Raw genomic sequence first — 26,202 nt, forward strand, 5'->3', positions numbered from 1 at the left:
ATGTAAATCCAATGCAGTACTACCGCTGGATGTCCTCTGACTGTTAAAGATATGCAGAAAATCTCACACACATGATGTGATATTTTTGAACAAAAGGCAAGAAACACCAGGGCAAAACTTCAAGTCAAGTATGTTTTAAAACAGCACTGAAAAACTCCTGGGTTGCATTAATTTGATTTTTTAAAGGAGTTCTTTAATGCTTCACTCCCAGGTTGTGCTTTAGCAGGCTGACCATAAAAGCCCCAGCAGTTTAATTGTTCATCTGCAGCAGTCAATAGTCAGGCCACTGCCCGGTGTCAATGGACATCCATGGCTGGAAGAGTAGGAAGGGAAGTCTTAGATGAGTTCCTGCTGCCATAGTGCTCTGGGTCAAAGAAAAAGTCTTTTACAGTGCTGGAGTGCTCCTACTATTGTTTTTTTGTCAGCATACAGTTGCTTTGGAAGTCTTCTACAATAGTGGCAGAAGCAGTTCAAGAAAAGGAGCAGCTTCTGCTGCCATGAGAAGAGCGGATCCTGCAAGGAATTTTGAAGTGCCATATTCCCTGCTGTTTCTCCCCATTACCAAGTGACTAAGGACACAGCCCTGGAAATGACAGCTTCCTGATACTACAGACAAGGTTTAAGTTGTAACACATGTCTGCGAAGTATAGTCTTGTGCTTGTCTTCCTTCTTTTTCCCCTTTGGGACCCAAACTACAAGTCAGTCATGAAAGATGAAGGTTTGGGTTTCATCTTGCCTGTTTAAATTCAGCCAGCTTTGGAGGTCAGGACCAGCAAAGAGAAAGCGTGTGTTTTCATGTTTTCACCTGTTTTCAAGGATTTCACTGAGCTACAACCAGTGGCTTCTGCCACAGGCTGTGAGCACAGCTGTCCATGGAGCAGGGCGGGTGGTCACTCAGTGCCAGGAAGAAAAAGCAATGAATATCTTGGCAAACAGATCCATCACACTGCTGGTGGGGAGTATGATCCCCCTCCAACAAGAGATTTATTACAACCCAGATGATCTATTTATTACCCATACCACCAAACTATCTATATTGACAATAACCATGTCCACAGATGGTGCTTGTTTGAGGGACAGTTGTGGTGGTTGGACTGGCTGGTAGCGGGTGGGGAAGTCACCTGGCAAGGCCACAAGAAGCTGCATCAGCACAAGGTGGCCATTTGAGCAACTGTAATCAAAAGCTCCCCAGCCCAAAATGAGAAGGCAAACTCTCCAAACTAACCTAAAAGAACATGTCACCACTCTTTTGGTTTTCTGTAGCTTCTTTGCCAGCTGAGTCTGTGAATGTCATGGTCTCATCTTTTTCAAAAAACTGAATTCTCTTCCACTCTCTGTGATACATCCCTTTCAGCAGAACCAAACCAGAACAAAACACAAGAAGCAATTAAAGCAGAGACTTGCTCTGCAATCTCTTAAAGTTCTAGTGACTGAGTTATGCCTTGTACTGTCTCAGGGCTTTTATTACTTTAGGAAAAAGATGCCCTAGAAAAAGGCAGCACAGGAAGATCAATTCTGAGGAAAGGTTCTTCTGTGTTTTTTCTTTTCCCACCAACATCCAAACTTCATTTTTAATCTAAAAGAAAGAAGTTTTCGTATAGCTAACTTGAAAACAAAGGCCTGCAGGTTTTATGCTCATAAACCAAAGAGCAAGTCAGACTAAAAGCTGCACATAGGCTTTTTTTATACTCAAAACGAGTTAAAGGAAGCTTTGAAATTAACAGCTAAAGGCAGCAGCTACACACAGTAAACACACTGCTTACTCTGTAGCTATACTCCCCAAAGGATGGGTCTGTCCTGGGTTTGGAGTAACACATGAGAACACCATGTAAATTCAATAGTGTGATTTCAAGCTACATTTCTCCATCAGGCTGCTTGTGGTAGCTGTATTCACGAGCGGAGAGAAGTGGGTGAATGGTCTGCATAAGCATTTTGAGCTAATGCACCTAAATTTTAAAGTGCCTTTTAAGTATATAAATTAGAAAACCTGTATCAAAAGAAAACTGCTGCAAATGGCAGAATAATTTTGTCTTGGAAAGAGAAGTGAAACAGTGCCGCCACTGATTTCCTCTTTCTTTTCCCCCCATTAAGAGAACAGAAAGATGATTGCAGTTTGATTCACTGTTCTGATTTTTTTTTCTTTCAATTCTTATTTTTAGAATCCACCCAGGATTAATGGGTGTTCATCTGACCTGCAGTATGGGTGTGGCACAGAGGAGAGTGCAAAATGTGAATCAGGATGGGCAGGAAAGGAAGAGGGGAAAAGGGAAGGAAGCAGAATAGAATTTCTGCCAGTTTACCACTGTGAACTATGAAAGAGGCATAGAAAAAGATTTTCTCTCAAAACACCTCTTACTGCTCCCTCCCCCCCTTTGCCCATTCACGAATGAAATTAACCTCTTCTCTGCCTTGTCTGATTTCTGTTTTGTGACTGAAGTCCTTGGAGGATGTGACAGCAAGGAAAAAATAGCAAGCTGAGTCTCAAATCAGAGATCCTTCCAGGCTCCATTCCCTCCTGAAGGGGGTCTAATTTCACCTAGGTCACTACTGCTAATAATCCCTTATTTGTTCAGTGGCAATGGGGAAAAAATATCTTCCTTCATAAACACAAGCAAAAATTTGGCTGTGGTCAGCCCACAAAGAAAACAACAGTCTTTTCACCATCATTGTAGCTGACTTCATCTACAACAACAAAGTTGCTTACAGGTGGAGACCCCAGACTGGGTGGCAACCACATTGTGACAAAAGCCAGTAGGAACCAGAGTGCTGGACGCACTGATACATCAGTAACGGGAAGACATAAAAACTCTTCCTGCACTTACACACACATACACAAAGGTCCTCTAGCAAGACCTGTTTTCTCAAACACAGCTATTACCACTGTGGTTTCAGTGTATGACAGCTTACTGCGAGATGACAGCTTAGGTAAGTGTACTGGGTCTGGATGGAGTTAAATTTCTTCATAGCGTTCTGAACCCTGCTGTGCTTTAGATTTGCAACCACAGTGATGTTGGTAACACACCCATGTTTTAGCTATTGCTGAGGACTGCTTGCACAGCATCAGGACCTTCTTTGTTTCTCACTGCCACAGCAGCAAGTAGGCTGGGGGTGGGCAAGAGGCTGGGAGGAGACACAGTTGGGGAAGCTGATCGCCAGCTGACCAAAGGCATATTCCACACCATATCATATTGTGCCCCACAATAAAAGCTGGAGCAAAGTCATTGCTCAGAAACTGGGTGAGCGTCACTCTGATGGTGGGAGGTGGTAACTGAGTGTGTTTGCATCACTTGTTTTCCTGTTAATTCCTAAGATTGGATTCCTTCTTACAGAAGAGTGACAGTGTTGATGCACACAGTCCAACCATGAGGTCACTAAGACCAGGGATTTTCAACTCTCTTTTGCCAGCTACCTACCAAGGGCAGCCCCTCATGTTCTACTGCAGGCTGCAACTGTGGCACCTGGGATACCTTCCAAGAAGTCTATATAGTCAGTCTCTATTTCCTTCCAGTGACATACAGTCCCAAGTGCCAAAAAGCTGGGAAATGCCCCTAGAAGCAAAGATAACCTACATAAATCACCAGAGCAGGAGATGGGTAACAGGAGGGGAACTACGGCGGAATCCAAAAGAATGGGAGGAGAAAGAATAGATACTTTCCCCTTCCTTGGCTTCTGTTGCAGACCAGTGACCCACAGCAAAGTCACTCTGCCTCCAAAGGTGGATCAATACTGCTCAGCTCAGAGTGGACTCCACAGTGTCACAAAGACCAAGGAGGTTGCCTACCTCCCACTGCTACCTCAGGGAATTCTAGGAGGCAGTACCAAAACTGCTACTTATGGACCTCTGCCCCAAAGGCCGGCTCCTCTCTGTCTCTCTTTGTCTTTCTTTCTGTCTCTCTCACTCCTGAAAAACTACTAGCAATTCAAGATAGCAGCAGCAACAGCAATAGAGGAACACAAAAGCACAGTGCTGGACAGACGCCTTCTCTCCTCCATATATTATCCTCTTTGACATTCCATCAGTGTGTATTGTTGTAGAACTGACGAGTTTTAATTTTGCTTGATTGATCCCAGCCTGCTCTGACTCTTCAGTGGCTGCACTGCTTGAATTACAATATCACAGTCTGGAGCTGAATGAGCCAACAAGAAACATGGGAGAACATCCCAGGTGCTTCAAGAGTTGGGACTTTGAGTCTGAAAAATGGGTGGTGGTAGGAAAAATCATGATGGAAGGTCCCTTCTGTTAGTCAGAAAAAATAGGGCTTAAAAAGCCATGAAAAATAGATTTTGCTAGGTTAGTAAGAATTTTCCAAAGGAAGCAAGCAAACAGCTAGAGGGCCCCTCATGTTGATCAAAATACCTAATTATCACTAACCATATAGTAGATCTATTTTTTAAGCTTTATGATCCCATCTGAGGGCAAGTAGAAGAGATAATGTGATTTCCTCATGAACATGAGGTCATTGAACATACTGGTCAGGGAATGATCTGCAAGAGATGGTCAAGTTTAGTGACTCTAAGGTCCGGGTCCACAACCTGGTCCTTCAGCTTAAAGTTACTGAAATCTCCTCAGCACACCCTACTTTAATCCTTGATAGCCTAAGCAGCAAGTGGCATTGAAATAATGGACTAAATGGAAGCTGTGGATATTCAGGCTAAGTGTCAGGGAAGAAGGACAGCAGAACAACCTGGAACAGATTGCCTAAGGCAACATGAAGGCTAAATAAGTATCTGCCAGGCATGGCACTGCCTCTGAAGGCATCCTCAGGATGGGTGAGTCTCTTTCAATTTGGTTTTCTATTACACAAAACATGACTAGAACAGCAGAAGCTAACTCTTCACAATAGCCTCCTCCCTAAAGCCAGAGCAAATCTGATTTCTTTGCTTCTCTCGCTCTCTCTTTCATTCTTTCTCCAAGATTCATATGCTTACGAGAAGAAACAGTAGTTTAATTCTGGTCTGTGAATGAAGGTACATTTGCAAAGCTCAAAAACCCATGCGAAGATCCTGTTAGTCACACAGAACTGAGTGTGGAAGTTTGCCCACATGGACATTTGCTCAACTTTACATGTAGGAACACAATCGTGTTCCTTGTCTGGTACTCCAGAGAGCATTAGGACCCATAAATCACTGGGTGGTTCACAAGCCCATAGCACATGTATTGACCAACAAGCACACCTCCACTGCTAATTACTCACGCTAATTACAATAATCTGAAAAAATGGATAAATCCTCTGCCTCCAAAGTAGCAATGTAAAATAATACTCCTGAAAAATAATAGCTACATTTAGAACATTATATTATTAACAGAAACAGTTGTAGACAATTGCAAAAATCCAAATTGAAGTGGGGAGTTGACAGGCCCTCTATGTCATAAATTATGTCTGTCTGAGTGACTAACAACTTTGAAGTAAATAATCTTGGAGAATAGAGGGATGATGGACTTCTTCAATGCCTATATACAAGAATTACAAAATCCCCCCTTGTGTTACTTATGCTGGAGACCTCGTGTCACTAGCACTAAAGCATGCTTGTACTTTTCAAAAGGCTACAAACGACAATGTACTAACTCCTAATTGAAAAGATCATCCTTCCTAACCGTGTAAAATAAAGCTCTTGCCAGTTAGATAAATGAGTCATAGATAACATAGGCCTTGCAGCACCAAAGGGGAAAGAGAATTCAGAAGCAGTTCACAGCATGATCACCACAACATGAAGAGCCTTGGGATGCAGCTAAACTCCACAAGCTAAACCCGGTGATGGTCACACTACCATGCCATTCACAGCATGATCCACGTACTTGCTTCCTGCTCCAGCCAGGAGCTGCACTGCCAGAATGAGCACAACTCACAGTTGGTCCCATGACGTAGGTATACCTGAACTACCTGTGAGTCATGTGGTTTAGTAGATGAGGCAGAGCATCCACGCAGAGCATCACTTTGTTTCAGAGGGAGAAAATGATCACAAACCAGAAGTTACTGGTTGTTTAGACTGAACAGGACCAACACTTGGTGTGCAAATAGCTAACACCTGCAATCAAACCCAGACTAGCAAAATTTTATGCAATATTTGTGTCCTAATTACAGCAGCTGGGACCAGTTTATCACTGTGTGGGTATAACCAAAATAGTGTATGCTACACCTCTGTGTAATTTCTGATGAACTGTTAATAATGGATTGTTTGCAGCAACTGCCCAAGGCACACCTGACACCTCAGGCTACAAGCTGGGTGTTAAAGAAGCCTGTGAGACAGGGCAGTGTTTGTTTTCATGCTAATGTGTAATAACTCCCCTCTGGGGAGGCATCAGCACCTTCACACCCAGCCTGAGGGGTCATGTCTGCTAATGGGCCATTAGGGACTGGCACAATAGGCCGTTGTCACAACCTAGACCATCAAAGATTCCAAAAATATCTCATGACTCACAGAGTTAAAATCACCCATTGTGAAACTCCCTGCCCTGAAGGAGGTACTGGGCATTCCCACACGAACCTGAGCATATATAATCTTTGGCTTTTGAGACTTCTGGTACCACTTGTCAGATCCAGTGGAGGACCAGAACCTCAACAGGACTGCAACTGCCACTCTGAACCAGTCTGTGACCATCATCCTCACCAAGAGGTTTGCCTTTCCTTTTACTTTGTACTCAGAGGGACCACGTGGTGCTCAGTACAGGGGCAAACAAACACCATTCTGTTTGTGCCCCAGGGTGCCGGGTTACACATCTGTTCTTTTGTGGGTTAAAACCATTTTTTCTCTATATCATTGTATTCATTATAATCTTTTTAAGTAAATTGTAACTCTGACTTGTAGTCTCTCTTGAGGGTTCATTTCTCCCACCACTTTAGCTTTAAACCAGCACAATATGAACACACGCTCTTTATATATACATAAATTTAAAGCATAGTGCATGCTTTCTGAGAGGCAATTTCACAAAACTAGAACGAATGGGAGTCAAATCAGGCTGAAGGCAGAACTTATAGAAAGTTGCTGACATTTCAAGTAGTTTAAGGTGTTTCCTAAATGCCTACAGTGCTACAACCATAAAAATGGGCTAGATAAAAATAACACACTATGAAAAAACCCCAACAGCTGGGTTTACCAGGGAAGGGAAAAACATATTAAATGTTCTATACCGAACTAATACATGAAGGGAGAAAGGGGAAAAGATACTAAGTAAAAATGCTAAAATAAAGATTATATAGAAGAATCAAGAAGGTACTAGGAAAAATCAAGGCAGATAAAATCATATGTGTAATTTTTAATTTTCCTAAGTATATTATGAATTATAAATCCTGAATAATCAAAATGGTAGAATAGTTCCTAACAATACGACAGCTACAGGAGTTATTAAAAAATACTTCTGACTAGCACACAGGTAAAAGGCTGGATGATCTGTTTACGATGATGATAATGAAATAGCTTCCCACCACAGTAGCCCCTGGAGAAGGGTTGTTAAGCAGCAGATAAATGATTCTGCATGATTCAGATTAGTTGCTAGAAATAAACTTGTCTCAGAAGGTTTTAGGGAGCTAGTCTTGAAGCTGCTCCTGCTGCATCTAAAGCACTTCTGGGCCACTGGGGAAGGACCAGGGGCAGGAGGAAGGCTCATACTGGACTACTGTTTAAGAAGGGTAAAAAATAATTACAGACAAGTTGGTTGAGTCTCCAGTATTTTGCGGAGGACAGAACAAACATAGATCTCAATTAATATTTTTTTCTAAAGCTCTGTAATTAAAGTTAATTAACTTGGCTTTAAGGAAAATAGATCCTGTCAAACTAATTTGATGTAATTTCTTGCAAAACTTACAAGTTCACTTGATGAAGGCAGCACTATTAATAGCATTACAACTCTAAGTCATTTGACTTGTTCTGTAGAGGATCTTTAAGACAAAACTGAATGCTTTGAAGCCTGTATGGAGTGTCTCTATCTGTACATGGAGAGCAGGACTCCATAGGTGGAGAGCACTGTAAGAGGTCAGGCAAAATCCTCAAATCTGTTTTATACTAAAGTAATTTCTGAGTCCACAATCATATTAAAAGTATTATAAAGCTGATAAATGAAGGAAGCCAATCTGTAACTTTAAATGGCAAACTATTTAATAGCAAAGAAATGCGTTCCTGTTGGGTTCCCACAGGTATTGGTGGTCATCCCTTTACTATTTAATAGCCTTATCAAGTGACCTGGATTAAAGTTAAGTCATCATAGTTAGACATGAGACTTGGGACAGCAGAAAACAAATCCCAAAAGGACAAGCCTGACACAGTGCAACTGGGATCTGTAGAAAGATGTGAGAAAACCAGTTTAGGTGTTAATATGGCCAAATGCAGAACCACCTTATTAGAATAAAGAATACAGGCCATACTTACAGGGTGAGAGGGAGAGAGAGGACTCTATCCTCCAAAGCAGAGACTGAATATGAGACCCGGGGTCCTGGGAAGCAATCAGCTCGTCATGAATTCCCCTCGCAAGACTGTGGCCAAAAGGGTTAATGCGAGCCTCAGCTGTACAAACAAATGAAAATCAAAAGATGAGTAGGTAAATTATGGTGACACCGTATTTGGTTCTTGCTCCTCTGCTCCATGAGTAACGTATCAGGTTCTGCGGCTCCGTTTTACAAAAAAGCACTGGAAAAACTGGAAGAGTGTACAAGGAAGGGAAATTAAATGACTGAAAACACTGGTTAGCAGAGGGCTTTGTTATAAAGAAAAAATCTTAAACGGCATTTTGTGATTTTGTTCACAGTATAGTAGAATTCATTTGATAAATTTACTTGGCAACATCAGGATCTAATCTAGCAAAGGTGGAAAATGCATCGAAATTGAAAACTATTCCAATCCAGACTGCGAACAAGCAATTTTGTTCTGCTTTTTCAGCAATTACCTGTTATGCACCATTAACCACTAATTAACCCTATACATGATAAGTTGTGATGTACTTTCCATCTCTGCAAAGTTGTAGAAGTAGTTGTGCTTGATTGAAAAAGGATGCACACACACATGGTTTGGGTTAAACTGGCAAAAAGTGTGAGCTCCTGCAGGTGAGAGCTACTGCCTGCCTAAAGCTGGAGGTTAGGTGAGCAGACACTGCATCACACTGCTTTGTGTTGCCACCAAGAAACACCCCTCCTTCTCCAGGTAGTAATCCTGGCAGCCTTCCTGCTCATGGCTTATAAAGAATTCCCAGGGGAAACTCCAACTTTTTGGGGATGAGATGCCATCTAAGTTCAGATGACACCCAACTATCTGTCTTCTGCAGGATCTGCAGGCCCTCAATTCCCAACAACTGGCTCCACCCAAAACCTTTCACTGAGATGCCAAGCAAACCACTTTCAGGAAACTGAAAGGTGTTATTACAGCTCTGCCACTGAGAGAGCACTGACAACTCCTTGCTTCAGCAATTCACTTCCTCTGCTGCCTGCTACTGGAACCTCGTCCCAGGGATCTGCCTGGGATCTCATCCCATCATCTCTTGCCCACAGAAGGTGATCACAGAGGATTATGGTGAGAGAAGGAATCCTCCATATCTCACAGATATTTTCTGTCCCAAATTCACCCTTTCAGGACAGATTTGTGGACTAGCTACCTTCTTCAGGCAAACAAATTAGTGCCTTTAAGCACGATGAGTCAACATGAGCACCACTCCTGCAGGCACCTCCCTGGTCACTCAGGACATCCATGTCTTCTCCATTCCTTTCTCCACAACTGGGGAACGGTGTGCTGCCAAGAAAGCTTTTGGTGCTCTGTCCTAAGACTGGGGTTGCATGGGTGGTTTCCTAAGGACCTGGTGCCTGAATTTGCTTCATCCCACAGCCTGCCAATATTTAAATTTGGTGTTTTTTAAGGAGGCGGTGCAAGCACTTGTCCGCGCTGTCTGTCTTAACCTGGACCTTTGGCCAGAAAATATTAATCCTATCAATGTGCAGGACTGGGAAGGCTGGGAAGTGTGATTTGTGCCAGTTGCTGGCATCACCTCATTTTAAGCTTCTGGAATGAACCCACTTACGGCTGAATGCTGCAGTGTAAACTCTGAAAATAGATAAAATAATCTCAGCTACTTGAGCTCAGGACTGGTCCACATATGTCACTCCAGAGATTTAGAAGGCGTAACTTCAAACAAACATCTAATTATATTTAATTATGTTTCTACATGTATTTTTCTGTTCAACAGGTGGGAAAAATCTTTTTCAAAACTTTCTGTCACTCTCAGTGTGATGCCTGCTAAAACACAGCATGCACAACATAGTAAAATTTTGGTGCTATGTTACAAACATGAAAGAAACATACCATCTTCAATAAACATCTATTACAAAACTTCTGCAGAGTGAACTAAAGCAAGAGTTTGTGAAAATTTTAGGGAGGAAGAAGGCCTGTCCAAGCATAGTGTGTGTATATAGATGGGTACGTGCATTCACACATACCCCACCCCCCACTTCATCACTGCTATACCTACTATTCTTATCAACAGTCCTCAAGACTCAAAACTGTGATTGGCAATTCTTTAGTCAACACAGCAAGAATTTTGGGAAAGCTGATCAAGGGCAAGGTTTCAGAGCTACTAATAAAAAATGAATCAGACCCCGCAAAAGTACAGTTTAAATTGTGCATTTTTTCATCTTAATACTTTCTGTCTTTCTGGATGCATTTTTCTCCCTCTTCCTCTGGCACAACCCCAGCTCCAATCATACAGCATGAGGATGTTCTGTTAAGCACATATGCAACTCTGTTTTTAAGCCTTGTAAAGGCTTGCTTATGCCAAAAGATGCACCATTATGCTCGGCCGTGGCAGATGAACCTCAGGACTTAAACGGTGGGGCCAGTTCTGCGCACGCTGAGCCTCACCTAAAATCCACTGCGCAGGCTGGAAGGGCACACCCACGTGGGGACAGCCCTTCCCAAATCTTTGTTCGCGAAGCCGAGCCACACACACAAGGATCACAGAGGTTAGACTCCACAAATATAATTTTACAGATGAAGTAACTGTGGTAATCTTCCCAAACATAAATAATAGAAACTACATAGAAACAAGAAGCTTTAATACATGGATTTAAAAAAATATTTTTTAAAATATTACAAAATAAATCAAATGCAAGGCTTGTCCCTTTATTCCAGACACACAGACACAGAATTGTGAGAGAATGGGAGACTAACCATCCCATCTGCCTTTGTAGTTCACCCAGGCTAGACATAGAAATGCTATGGAATTTAATGCTATGAACCCCAGAAGTGTCACTTTCGCAAATCTCAAGAGCCATCATTGACCTGAGGCTGGCTGCAGTTTCTGCCCCAATTCCAGTTTAATGTATTCCAGTCTGACCCTCAAGCGACAGTGCTGCTGGAAAACACGCTAAGAAACAAATGCAGGCAATTGCTTTGACATAATTCTTTTGGACGCAGGCAGATCGAATGTGCTGATGTCAACAGAGACCAGAAAAGGGTTTTATCCAATCTCCTTTCCCCACCAAAGAAAACAACGAGAGAAAACAAAGCACAATCCAAACCTTAGCCAAACACATGCCTACCTCTCAGTAGCAACACTGATACATGCTATCTAAGAAAGGGAGAACGAAGACAAACATTTCTAAAGTAGCATTTGGATGTATACATACAGAGCATTTCATTCATAGCTTAAATTTATGTGACTTGTATATATGATTGGCCCTTTGTACATAACACACAACGTCTGTTCTATAGAGGACATTAATTTAAAATCCCAGGAACAGCCTAATTCAGTTCTTTGTGGCCACAGTACAATCAAAAGAGTTCCTAACATAGTTCCCTCACCTCAAAACAAACAACTCCTCTTCCCTTTCTCTCGTTACTCTAAAATTTAGAGGACTGTGTGGACCTGCTTTCAATGTAACTGTCAGGATGAAACCCTCCTGCCTTGCCACTCACTTCAATATCCAAGCTCTAGCAACCTTCAGGCTCCATGGTTTGATGTCAGAGAACACTGAGGCAACACTGATGTTTTCTCCACAGACAGCAAGAACAGAAGCTGGGAATATTTTTTTTCACGGAAAAGATGAATTATGGTAGGAAACCAGATCAAGGATACCACAATGTCTACCTTGAGAATAAAAGACTAAGCTAAAAATTTTCTTCTCCACCTGGTTGCTGTTGGTCCTGAAATAACTTCTGTATAAAAGAGAAAAAACCCACACATCAATGGTACAGTTTTTCAGAACTTATGAGGGAAAATACCAGGGCTGAATGTCCCTCAACTTTACACAATGAAAACAGAACAAAGAACAGATCCCAAGCTCATTCCTTCCTCTCTCTTTTACTTCCTCTCCTAAGAAAGGCCTCCACCTCTGCTACTCACAATTTTTCTTTTCTCCCATTCCTTTAACTCCTCCCCCATCAGTCCATGCAGAAAGATTGTCTGCAATGGTATAACACAAAAACCAGATGAGACACTCGAGGCTTCCCCTTTCTGTGTGTCTGGAGTGTTTCCAAGAAGAGAAAGTCTTGTGAGGATTCTCACTTTGCTCTTCTGCAGTTATTTGTGTGGCTCACTCTACCACAATAAAAGTCTGCATCTGCTATCTGACCACGCCTGAGAGGCAGATAAAAATTGCCATTTTGAATGTCCATAAGAAGCATGGTCTCAGAGAAGTTATATCATGTGTTATAGCCACTGAACCTGCCAAATATGGAACGTCAAACCACCCCTACAAAAACAAAACCCAGATTTCTGTCCTTCTTTGTCTACCACCCTTGATGTGACCTGTCCCCAGAATGTGACCACAAATTGTGGTCCACAGTTTGGCTGAGCAACAGAAGCCACAGAATCTTTTCAGATATGTTGGGACCCACATATATCTTGTAATGTTCAGGCAATAAGGGCTTTAAGATCGCAAAGCATCAGGAATTATAAACAGTTTATTCACAGAATGGTTTGGGTTGGAAGGGACCTTACGGATTATCTATTTCCAACCCCCTTGCCATGGGCAGAGACACCTTCCACTGGGCAAGTTGCTCAAAGCCCCATCCAACCAGGCCTTGAACACTTCCACAGACAGGGCATCCACAACTTCTCTGGGAAACCTGCTCCAGTGCCTCAGTGTTGTCACAGTAAAGAATTTTTTCCTAATATCTAATCTAAACCTGTCCTGTTCAGTATCTTTAATGACATAGGCAGTGGGATCAAGTGCACCATAAGCAAGGTTGTGGATGACACTAAGCTGAGTGGTGCAACTGACATGTTGGAGAGAAGGGATGCCATCCAGAGGGACCTTGACAGGCTTGAGGAGTGGGCCTCTGTGAGCCTCATAAAATACACCAAGGCCAAGTGCAAGGTCTTGCACTTGGGTTGGAGCAATCACCAGTATCAGTACAGATGGGGGGATGAAGAAACTGAGAGCAGACCTGTGGAGAAGGACTTGGGGTGCTGATAGATATAAAATTGGATATGAGCCGGTAATGTATGATTCCTGCCCAGAAAGCCAACCATATCCTGGGCTGCATCGAAAGAAGCATGATGCACAGGTCGAGGGAGGTGCTTCTGCCCCTTTATTCTGCTCTCATTAAACCCCACATAGAGTGTTGCATCCAATTCTGGGGTCCCCAGTACAAGACGTTGGACCTGTTGAAGCATGCCTAGAGGAGGGCCACAAAGATCATCAGAGGGCTAGAAAACCTCTCCTAGAAAGATGGGATGAGAGTTGGGGTTGTTCAGCACAAAGAAGACTTCAGGAAGACCTTATAGCAGCCTTTCAAAATGTAAAGGGGGGGTCATAACTAACATGAAGACAAACTTTTTACAAAGACCTCTAGTGATAGGATAAGGGACAACAGTTTTAAATTGAAAGAGAGTATAATTAAACTGGACATAGGAAAAAAATATTTTACAATGAGAGTGGTGAGACACTGGACTAGTTGCCCAGAGAAGGTGATGGTGTCCCACTCTTGGAGACATTTAATTTCAGATTGAATGGGGCTTTGAGTAACCTGATCTAGTGGCAGGTGTCCCTTGTCCAGGGCAAGAGTGTTGGAATAGATGGACTTCACAGGTTCTCACAACCCAAACTATTCAATGATTGATGATTTTGTTACTGAATTGGATTGTGACCTCCATGGCTGCTATCACAAAATAGAACTGGTGCAGTTCATGCAGCTGTGACTTATATGGTGCTGCAAGACAACTTGTGGAATATGGATAAAAACTCATATTACTGTAGACAGAGATAAATAAAGCACCTGCAGTCTAGGATTAAGGCATATGAAGAAGAGAGGATAAGATATCCACATGATTCTGTCTAAATGCACAGATGATACAAAACAAAAAGCAAGAACCAAAAGCACTCATACCTGTGCATTGTCATTTGCGTAAAGAGTCAGTCTACTATTTCTTCCATAATGTAAAGCTACAGTTGTTATGACAATCACAGCAGTTGTTATATAGTTCACACTCACTTTCTATTCAGACCATGAGAGATCTGATTATCTGCAGTCTTCGAATACCTCCCTCTAAACATGCTCATCTAATATGACTCCAGTTTTCAGCAACAGCAGATTATCTGTTGTTTGGCTCCTGCAGGCTGTTACGATACTTTTACAACAGGAAATATGTGTTCCATACGTAAGACGACTACACTTACAAGAAATAATGCAGGAAGGTGATCTAATTTCTCTTCTGCTTCCTTCCTTCTACAGCATGCTGAATTGGAGATGTTTGTTCCAATACAGAGTTCAAGGCCAAGATTTTATTTAGCCTGATCCCATAAACAAGCCAGCAGCTAAATTGTAATTCAAACATCTCAAGCTTTTGTGCTGCATTCATATTCATGTAAGTCATTTAGGTAAGTGGGCTTAAAATTTCCCTTTTCAAGGTTATTGAGCCAGTCTCATCCACGGCTGCATATCTGTGTGTCAGTGCTACAGTTTTAAAACTCCTATGAATCAAGAACACATCACAAAGATGCAAACAGTACATAAGCAGGAAATGTCAATTTTGAAGGGTCTTTGTTGCAGCCCTGAACCTCAGTACCACAGACTGCAAGAAAATGGCCATTGTGCTGTATTTAGGAAAATAGCGTAAGATCTTCATGAAGAACTGCAACCACCCATGGATGCTAAAAACTAAAACTAAAACTAAAAGCTAAAACTGCTGAACAAAGAAATCTAAGTAACTGCTACGCTTCACTCCTCCTCTGCTTTTGCAAAACCATTTTTTTTAATCTAGGAAGTCTGAGGTAGCCTTTCAAGAGGAAACTTTAAAGCATTCTCCTGTACTTATCCTATTTATTACTGTGACTGACAATACATGTCTATAATAAATTAGAAATGGCCACATGCTACTGCCTCCTGTCTGCAAGCTAAAAGCTGGCAAGATACCCTATACTGCTACAGGGCCAAATCTGAATCAGTCAGGTTGCTGAATTTGGGAAGTTGTGAGCAGCAGTAAATTCATGAGCTGACTGGTCAGGACTGACTGCTCATTGCCAAAGTTCTTGAAAAGGGATAAACAGACGGGTCAGGAAAGGACAGTACTCTGAATTGGATTGCATAGCTGTAGAAATAACATCTGAGATCATTTGCTCTCTATCTTCAATGCTAAAAAAAATTAGACCATTAAAACCCTCCCATATCCTGCATTTTTTGTGTGATAATAGGATTAGCTCTTTCATATTTATGTGATAGAGAGGTATATAAAATAGAAATAAAATCAAGGGATACTTCCACAAGTTATGTTTGCTTTGTTTATGTCGTCAGTAGTGTATTCTTCTGGCGAGGCAATATTGACTCTGAAAGGCAGATTTCCCTATGCCTGGGCTGGAGCATCTGCCTTTTTGTTTGCATTTTGGGCACTGTCTTCAGTGAAGCTGAACCATGAAAAGTGAGGCTCCATGTTTTCTTTTGTATATTTTTTTCAGAGAAGTTTTTCATATGCCAGGAGCACAAATGCAAGCAAAAGAAAGTAGTCCCAGCTTTGTCAGCTTCCCAGAACTACATTTTGTACGCTGGTGCTTTTGTTTTCTTGCAAGTTTAGCATTGCTTTAGTGGCAGCACCCTGGATTCCCCCTGCCCCCAACAAGTGATACATATTAGTACATCTGTTTTCTCTGTAAAGTCTTTCTGCATTCTTTGCAGGGCACAGGAAGGATGTGGGCTCCTTTTCACATTCAAATGAGGCAAATTAGCCTTTGCCTGGTTCCTACAGTATAATGCTCATTTTACATTTAAGCGTGAGAAAAAGGGAGGAAATAAAACCCATGTTAGGTGGGTTACATGTTCCATTTTGATACAAGCCTCACTGAGCCTTCTTTTGCAAACTGCTTTCCACAGGACATAATTTAAGGAAGATGTTCAATAGTTTAATCATGTAAAATGACTGAATAGTCTGCACAAGGAAATAGCAGCCACAGATACATTAAACATGAGAAAATGTCAATCTGAATCAGCAAGGGTTCAAGCAAACCAAGAAACTCCTGGAGTGCATTGATGGTAACTTGCTAACACAGGTGACTGGGCTGACAACAGGAAATGCTGTGCTGGACCTTACACTTACAAACAATGATCAGGAGACATGCAGGGTGGGGTGCACTGACAGTGGGGTGGTGGATGGTCTTTTTTCAAAAAAGCCAGACAACAACCCTCACAAAGAGCAGTCTTTCATCTCTTCAGAGATCTGCTCAGAAGAATCCTGTGGGATACAGCCCTGGAGAAAAAAGAGTTCCAGGAAAGTCGGTTGATTTTCAAGGATCATCATCCTTGAGCTCCAGAATGGTCCATCTCAATATGCAGGGCACAGGCATTGCACAGGCAGCAGGAGGCCCACACTGATGAACAAGTTGCTCCTGACCAAACTTAAACACAAAATGGAAGCACCCAAGATATGGAAGGAGAGTCAGATAGGGTAAGAAAGGCCAAAACTCACTTGGGAGTTGAATCCAGGGAGGGTTGTTAAAAGCAGCAAGAAGAATTTCTACAGGTGTATCAGCAGCAAAAATGGTCTGCTGCTGCATGGGACATTAGTGGTGTACCCCAGGAGGAGATACTGGGGCCAATACTGTTTAACCTCTTCCTTACTGAACCACATGATGGCAGAAGGGTTTGGAAGAGTGGTTGACATTCCAGATGGCTGTGCTTGCCGTTCACAGGTACTTTGACAGAAATTAGCACAATAGGAAACTCCTTAAGTTCACGAAAGGGAAATGCTAAGTCCTGTGCTGAGAAGTCAATAACTCTGCTGGGACTGCATGCCAAGCACTGACCAGCTAGAAAGGAGCACTGTAGGAAAAGATCTGAGGGTTCCAGTGGAAACTAAGTTTAACATAAGCCAGGAATGCTTGCTTATGGCAAAGGTGCCCATCAGCCTCCTGGCCTGCATTAGAAAAAGTGCTTCCAGCAGGATGAAGATGATGATATTTCTCCAGTGTTCAGCACTGGTAAGACATGTTTGGAGTGCTGGATTCAATTTAGGGATCTCTGAAAATCTGGGACTCCGTGGTACAGAAAAGACATGAACTTACTCGAGCAGATCCAGCAAAGGGCCACAAAGACAGTTAACAGTTTAGAGCATCTCTCCTATAAGGAAAGGCTGAGAGAGCTGGGACCTCTTCAGTCTGGAGAAGGCTCAGGACAATTGTATTAATGCATACAAACACCTCATGGGAGGCAGTAAACGAGACAGGGCAAGATCTTGCAGTGGTGTCCAGTAACTGGGAACAGGCACAAATTAAAAATACATACAGAAAATGCTGCTTAAACATAAGAAAAAAACCTTTTGTACTATGACAGTGTTGAACGCTGGCACAGGTTGCCCAGAGTAGTCTCCATTGCTAGAGATATCCAAACCCCATTTGGCTATGACTCTGAGATACCAACTCTATGTTGACCTCAGTTTGAGCAGAGGGTTGGAGTAGATGATCTCCAGAGGCCCTTTCTAACCCCAGCAATTTGTGATTCTGTGAGGTCATATGCAGACTTGCTGCACTTACAGAAATCCTCCTTTTAGCAGATACAGACAAATACAACAATTCAGTAAAGTAACAAAAGCACGGTACACATTTTGCAGGGCAAAGGTGTGATTCAAAGTCCTGCTTTTTTAGATCCTCTGTTCTAATCCAAGTGCATAAAACTAAGAGATGGGATGCAAGAGAAAACAAACTACTGCTTGGTAAACTGTGGTTTACCACACGCAGTTAGCACTAGGTGGACATTCAGTGCACACACTTTATGCTACAAAAAGTTCTTGCACACTTAATGCACCCTACGCACAAGGTAACATACTCCACATACAGAGAACAGAGAATGAAGTAGTCAGGTCCTGTAAATTTACACTTGGATTTACTGATGGCAATCTCCAAGAGCAACAAGCCCTTAGCTTTGTTGACAGTCATGGGCCAGGTTTGACAGGTTTTACTGAGAGACCTGAAAGATGTTTTGACACACCTGCTAATGCATGGAAGTGCTTTATCCATCTTGATTGCCATCCTCATCCACAGTTCTGGGATTCACCAGTCTTGCAGCAACCAGCAGGCTGTGCCCTTGGTCTGGGGACTTATAAGTCCCTGTTCTGTTCACAAACTAACCCTTGAAATAAGTTACTTGCTGTTGTTCTCGGTTTTCCCCCCTGTTCTGACCTAAGTCACCATACAACGCATCCTCTTCTCAGCCACTGTGAGCAGAGCTCTGCCATAGCCTCCCACCCACCCCTGTGGGAGACCTGAAGCCTGCTCTGGCCACTGAGCAGCAGGAAGAGTTCCTGCACCCTCAGACCTGACGCTAGTTTTCCAGACCCCTGGCTGCCCAAAGAACACAAGCACCTACTGTTCTCACACATGTCTCTCTCCTCCAAAGCCAAAGGCATTCAAATTGATTACTCTTGCAGCACAAAATGGAATGGTGACACCATTATGTGTGTCAGCTTGAACTTCCTTTCACCTTCTATCTTTCTCCTTAAAGCAGCAGCACAAAGCTCCAGCTCAGAGACCTAGAGTAAAGACAGTCCTACCTGGATTCAGATCCAGACTTCCCAAAAAGCCTGAGCTCATTTGTCCTCAAGCTGTAGGAGGAACAAGGCTGCTCAACTGGACCCTGATGCCTTTAACACTGGTTTACTTAAAGGTGGTGTGCCAAAGAGATTAGTGGAAGGGTCTGGATAATTCAGAAAGTTCTCAAAAACAATGGAAGTGAAAATAGATTTTAGGCATCCTAGGAACAGTAAGTTTCCCTATACTGAGGCATTGGTAACACACTTAATCCATAATTTCCATTGTAGTCTGTTAAAATAATGACATTCATAATTCCTGTCATATGACCTTTGTGAAGACACTGGGGAGATGTGGGAGAGGGAAGAGAGAAAATTAGATCTCAATCACCACTTCCCAAGAGTAGATTAAGAACTCAAAAGTTACACATTTAATGTATAAATGACTCAAGGGAGTTTCATTTATTCCTTTCCTCCTAGCTTATGTTTTTTGCTTCTGATCCCTGCAGCCCTTGCTCCCCTGTTGCTCTTGGTCACCACCTGCCTGCAGTGGACAAGTTGGAGAGTAGCAAACAGTTCTGGATTTTCCCCCTTTCATCATGAGAATTCATTTGGACTCTCTTTCCCAGACCTCAGAGCATGCCTGAATCCTGGGAGCAGAACAGAGGATGAGAATAGAGTTAATCTTTAGCAATGTGATAAAAATCACTCTCTCACACAGACAACTGGAGAGGGATTTCAACAGAGCTGTTGTGCCAAGCACCTGATAGCAAAATCTGAAACTGTTGCCAACCCACACCTTCCTGCTCACAGACACAGCTCGCTCAATCTCTTCCCAGCACTCCCTCTTCTCTACCTGGCACTAAAGTGTAAGTCACCAGCGAGTATACCCTCTCACCAAAATGAGAGGTCATTATTTCCATGACAAAGACAGCACAGTGGAGTCATCTCTTAGTTTTTTGTGGTTTGTTTTTTTCTTTTAATTAAAGAAATAGAAAAAGCACATTAAGCTATCAGATTGGAGAAATGGGAGGATAGGAGGAGAGGACACAGGGACATCTTGACGGTTTTGGTGCGATCTAAGGAGCCAGCAGGTGAGCCGAGCAGCTGGGAAGGGAGAGGAGGAGGGGGCAGCAGGAGACCCGGGAAGGGCTAGCAGCTTGTTCTCCCAATGCCAGAGTGCCAGCTGGCAGCTACATGTTGCTGGTTGCGTGTGGGCTGTGAGTATAAAAGAGGAGATGAGCCTTTAGGGGAGGAGCTGTCTGATAAATCATTAATGAATGAAAATATGAAGTAATCTGTCTGCCTGGGAGGCAGAATCGTCTAATTGTTGAGGATGATGGACTAGGAAGCCAGAGATGAGGTTCCTATCTCATCCACAGGACCACTGGCACACCAGCTACTTTTGCCGCGCATAAGAGCATACACCCACCTCCTTGTATCAAAGGGCTGCTTTCCTAAAATCAACACAGAAATCCCATGAGCTAGGTAACAACAAAATTTACACCATCTTTTGTGAACACTGCACCCTCAGCTTCTCTTTTGTCACAGGCAGCACACAAAAAAGCAATATCCTTTCGCAGAGACAGCCTTCACTAAACCAGATTTTTTTCAAAACTACAAGAAACCCCAGTATGACCTTTCACCAGCACCACTGGCACTTCATTTTAAATTGATTGACTGCATACACAGTACTAATTTCTCATGGGTCATTTGGGGGTTTTTTCAGCCATCAGACTATTGGTTGGAATCTTAAGGGTATGTCTCTGTGTGAACAGGGATGCTCTGCTTTCTCTGTGCTCTCTGAAACGGTGAGTAAAATGCTTGAGAAAGGATGTTGAAAGGTGCGTTTGTGTTTATGGGGATAGCTGCAGGGGCACCAGACGCAGCAGTCAGAAAGTGATGAGGTTGTCAGGGGAAGGGGCAGGAGGTTAGCACGATCCCTTTTGCACAAAGACCCAGCAGAATGTGTCATGCTGCACAAAATCAATACAGACCTTGCATGAAAAAGTAATTGTCAGTTTTGTACAGTCCTGAGGCCGATTTGGAAAGATGCTCACAAAGCTGATTCTTGATTTGTGTGAAATCTTTAACTGCTCTCTTTCCTCTGTCTTAAAATCCCTGAACATCCAGGGTTAATGTTTTAAAATAGTATTACTCTAAAATAATTCATTCAAGGGTATTATTTTAAAATTAACATCTAAGACAGACACGACACAAATCAGTGTGAATCTGTCTAATGTTGGTACATTTGTGGGATAAGAGATACAAGTGCTTTACCATTCTATGTAGTTAAAATATGATTTTTCACAGTGAACAATGCAGATTGCAGCAGAAACCACAAACAGAAGACATATATGGCCACGACAGAGACTATGTTTATTGAAACTTAACCAACCACCTTAGCAGATTTGTAGTGCTTACCTGCATACCTATTTGTGGCGCTGAAGTCCAGTTTAATTATTCTGCCAAACACCCCTGAGCCACAACAAGTTTATTAGTTAACTGAAGGACCTGCTTAGGCAATTTTACAAGAAAATTGCCTGTGCCTAATCTAACTGCTAAGAAGTACCTAAAATTACATTAGTCCTGAAAATACCAAGAAAGAAACAGGAAGTTCCAAAAGGTTCAAGAGGCATCACAATGCTGTTCCTGTAAATCACACTGTTGGAGATTTGAGGATGAGTCCCCTGGAGAGGCTCCCAGTTACAGTCAGACACTGTTTTTCACCCAGAACAAACAAAACACAGATGAAATAACTTACAGAACATAAAAGTATGATTTCTCACATACCTAAGACTTCTACTGGTTACTCAATACATTTACATAATAAGTGGGGTTTTAAAATTATCCAGCTGATGAGGTAATACAGATTTAAATGATCTGCAGTGTCAGCTTCTGTTATTTGCAAGCTTTAGCAGCTCTTGCAAAAGATTTAACTGTGTTCCGTTGAAGAATCCTATTTTTCAAGCCTTTGTTTAATCTTAAGATAAGCAACACCTATGAAATTTAAACAGATTGGGATGGCTCAGATGTTTTCAGGATAACAGCATGCAACATCAGAGGGAATTACTTCTATAAATTGCAAAAAGTTTAATTGGAGGTTGCTGGACATGGTAAGCTACTGCCAAACTTGTTAACACAGTAAATATGCCATTACCTTCTGAATAACCACAGAAGTACCTTTGGAGAGTCACTTGCCAGTTTATATCTTGCCAAACTGACCAAGAAGAGATGTCTGACAGCACCAACAGCTGACACTTTGCATGAACCACCATGATTTTAACTAGCCTGTTGTTGTGCTCATGTGCTTCAGGTTTAAAAAAAGAGAAAGGAAAAAAAATGCAGCTCCCTTCACACTCCCCCTCTCCACTGACACAGACGAAGCTAGGGCAGAAGACTTGGACTCAAACTGGTTAAACACAAGAAAGGGCAAGTTGAGAGAAGACAAAGCAAGCTCCAAGGCAATTTCTCTCAGACTTTCACAGTTTTCTGGTGCTTCAACCAACCTGGACTTGCAGAGCATATTAAATTTGCTGCTCTTGCTGTCCACTAGCATTAGAGAACTGTCCATCAAAGAACAGATTTCTATCAGATCCGGTTATAAATTTGAAGAAAATATACAACTAATTGCCAGCTGTGCCTTGGGTGTTTTCTTCCTCCACTATGGAACTGCAAAAAGGTTTTCTTTTTTGTTGTGCTTTACCTTTTTCTTTTCTGGACTTAAATAATTAAGGAAAGTTCTTGTCTTGATGACAAGCAGAGGCATCTCTAACCCAGAGGAGCCTAAAGCTACTGATAAAGCTCCCAGACACAAGAGATCCAAAATAAAAAGAGCATAGGACAACACTGACTATATTCATGTGGAGCTTCAAAACCAGGAGAAATATTCTAGGAAAACAATACCATGAGAATTGCTGGTTACAGTGGACACAAAGCAGTGTCAATAACTTAACACACAAATTCTCTACACAGCAGCACTTTTACAGCCCCTGCAGAAGGAGCACGGTGGCCTGGAATGGTATTGGTCTTTCACAGTATTGAGGATGAGTTTTAGAGAAGAGATGGTTAAAAGTGGTGACTTAGGAATGTTTAATTTCTTTATTCAGAAGCACAACTAGGGAAAGATTTATGCAGTGACAGAAACTTTTGATGTTAAATAGCAGAAATATTTCATACAGCAATTAGAAGTCCCGCACAATACATATGACTTTCAGTGCTGTTTCAAATATATGCCTCAAAGTAAAAACATAATTTGCTTTAGATTTCTGGAAAATTAAAGGTGCTGTAAAAGAGGTCTTGCAACACCAGCAGAGCAGCTCTGTGTTTCCCACAGAATTTAAAATTCAGATCTCCCATACATTCACCCAAATCACACATGCAGAAAAGCATGAATAAAAGCAGATGCAAGTTAGGGCACCTAAGCTGGATGGGAAAAGGAAGTAACAAACCCGATATGAATGTGAGCTCTTGGCAAAGATGGCTGGATGTGCACAGCAATCAGCTCTAATGCTTTGGTCTCCCTGCTCCTTCCTCAGAGCTGTGCCCAAGATCCATCCACCTTCTGAAATGTTTTCAAGCTGGGCTGCTTTCTGCCTGCTATGCAACACACTGTGCCTTTGCACACTGCTGCAAGAGATATTAGATGAAGGGTGCTCGATCTTTTGCTGAGCATAAACCACTTCACAATGCTCAGAGCAAGACAGGACCATAGTTACGTGCAAGATTCACTATTGCTGGCAGCAGTTAATGGCATATTCCACGTGCCATGACCAGACAAGTTTCTCCAAGTAACTGTTTAACACCTACATCACATGTAGAGGATGACATACACATGGGAGGCACATGCTGCACTAACACAGAAATGATGAATACTTTACTATCAACATGTAAAAATTCTGTTTTACACTAGCAATGCAGCTTATGTCTTCAGCATGCTCTTATTTTCTTGGAGTGAGCAAAAGGCTGCTGCAAACAGCCCCGTAATTCAACACAAGATTTCCTTCTGCTTTGTCAGCTTTGATGAGTGCTCTCTCTCTCTTCCTCTGTCATCTGAAACACTTGGCTTATAAACAGTCTAATCCAAAATAGACAATGAAGGCATATACTGTAATTTGCAACTGTGCATGCTAATCCTCCGACATCATCTAATGACATAGAGGGAAGCTGGTGGTTAGACTCAAACTAAGCCTCCCTGCGTAATTACAGTAGGTTGGAGGGCAAAACTCAAGAGAAAAAATATTTTAAAAAGCAAATGGAATGCTCTTGGGCTCCTGTAAAGGCATTTAGCAAATACCAAAATGGTCATAAAGGATACCTTAAAAATAGGACTGTGAATATCGCATTGTCTTCCCAGCCAAAAAATGTGCTGCTTCACTCAGAGACAAGTTTGTTTCCCTGTGTTTTGACACATTAGGCATAACCACTATGGTAGAAAACAATGAGAAGTCAACAGCATCCAGCAGCTATCAGTCTCTATGCTTTCTATATGTTTACACATGTATTTTGAGATATCCTGCTCTACAGATAGAGCAGAATTTCATGTAACAAATCTTTCATCAGCCTCTGTCTAACAAGAATAAAGACATGTAGTGACCTAAATATTTCTCATCAAAGGATGTAAACAGGAGGAAATAAGGGGGAAAGGGGATTACGTTTGATAGTAAATGGCATGCAGAGAGAGACTAATGCCCTAATATTAGCAGAGGGGGGGAAAAAAGCCAAAATCTCTTAAGTGTCACGCACAAGCAGCAAATATCATAGCAAAATGAGGACTTTCCTGGGCTGATGATTCAGTCCAATTACAGCTAAGCAGACTCAGCATGCATTACAGCAACAGATGCTGCTTTAAACATACAGTACTATAATTTGGTGTAGGTTCCCACTGAAAATAAAAACAAACTTATAACTTTTGATAAGCAGCAAAAGAGGACAAGAGATGACCTAAAATCCTGTTACCACAGTATACAGTTGAAGTTTCTTTCACATGGAGTCTTCTTTCTGTCTAGTATCTTAACTGTATGAATGGGAAGGTTTGTTAACTAGGGACCAAAGTAGTCAGCATTTCAGATCACATTTAATATTTTTAACTAATACTTTTACAAAGTATCTAAAATGTCTCATGCTATTTTTATTTTTATCCTTCTGCCTCTAAGGTCACTTGCTTTAGTTATCATGGTTTTGCACAAAATAAAATACAAAGTATGAAATGCAGTCCGATTAAATAAAAGCACAAAATTTAAATCAGAAAATAAATGCTGTCTGAAATCAGAAAAATCACATGATCACAAAGAATCAATTAGCTTGGAAAAGACCTCTGTGATCATCGAGTCCAACCTATGACCAAACACCACCATGTCAACTAGATCATGGCACTGAGTGCCATATCCAGTCTTAAACACCTCCAGGGACAGTGACTCCACCACCTGCCTGGACAGCCCATTCCAATATCTAATCACTCTTTCTGTGGAGAATTTCTTCCTAATGTCCAACCTAAATCGCCCCTGATGTAGCTTAAGACAATGTCCTCTCATCCTGTCACTAGTTCCCTGGAAGAAGAGACTGACCCCACCTGCCTACAGTTCTTCTTTCAGGTAGTTGTAGAAAGTGATAAGGTTTCCCCTAAGCCCCCTCTTCTCCAGGCTAAGCAATCCCAGCTCCCTCAGCCACTTCTCATATGGCATGCAGTCCAGACCTTATCACCAGTATTATCAAGCTCTATACAGTCTAGAGACTCCTTAATATACAGAGCCACTCCACTACCTCTCCTTCCTTGCCTGTCCCTTCTGAAGAGCTTGTAGCCATACATCATAGCACTTGAGTTATGCAAGCCATCCCAACCATGTTTCCATTATGGTGGCTATGTCATAGCTATCCTGCAAGGCTGTTACAGGATTCAATACCATCTTGTATGACTAGAAAGGCACGATTTTCCGCACAGCATTCAAAACCCTAGCAGAGTGAGATAGTAGATTTTATATTTCTCACTACTACTGTTGCATGACATGACCAAGGATGCACACAATATTCAAGGCTTTTCAAGCTTTTGCCCGAGGGAAAATTTCAAAGCAGACTTCTCCCTGTCTTGTAACACTAAATGGGCTGAGCAGAAATGACATTTACACAGTTGAATCCTTTATTATTTTCTCTTCCTTAGGAACAATAGGAGTAATATGACTTGCTATATTACATTCCTATAGGTGGTCAGGGAACAAGTATAAAGGTCACCAGAACAAAACACTATTTATGAGAAGGCTGTATAAACCTCTGTT

At 42.0% G+C, this 26,202-nt stretch overlaps 1 protein-coding gene across 5 annotated transcripts in view; it reads right to left on the reverse strand.

Annotated features, from left to right (window-relative positions):
- Window positions 1-26,202, reverse strand: part of FYN (FYN proto-oncogene, Src family tyrosine kinase) — a 146,310-nt gene that overhangs the window by 48,750 nt on the left and 71,358 nt on the right. For 3 of the 5 annotated variants that reach the window (XM_071548929.1, XM_071548932.1, XM_071548927.1), the window contains one exon: window positions 8,365-8,499. The exons of the other annotated variants lie outside the window; for them this stretch is intronic. The gene's annotated coding sequence lies outside the window, so the exon portion shown is untranslated. The remainder of the gene's footprint in view (window positions 1-8,364; window positions 8,500-26,202) is intronic. 5 annotated transcript variants of the gene reach the window in all.

This window comes from Pithys albifrons, chromosome 2 (genome assembly GCF_047495875.1).
Source record: "Pithys albifrons albifrons isolate INPA30051 chromosome 2, PitAlb_v1, whole genome shotgun sequence".
Classification (NCBI taxonomy): domain Eukaryota; kingdom Metazoa; phylum Chordata; class Aves; order Passeriformes; family Thamnophilidae; genus Pithys; species Pithys albifrons.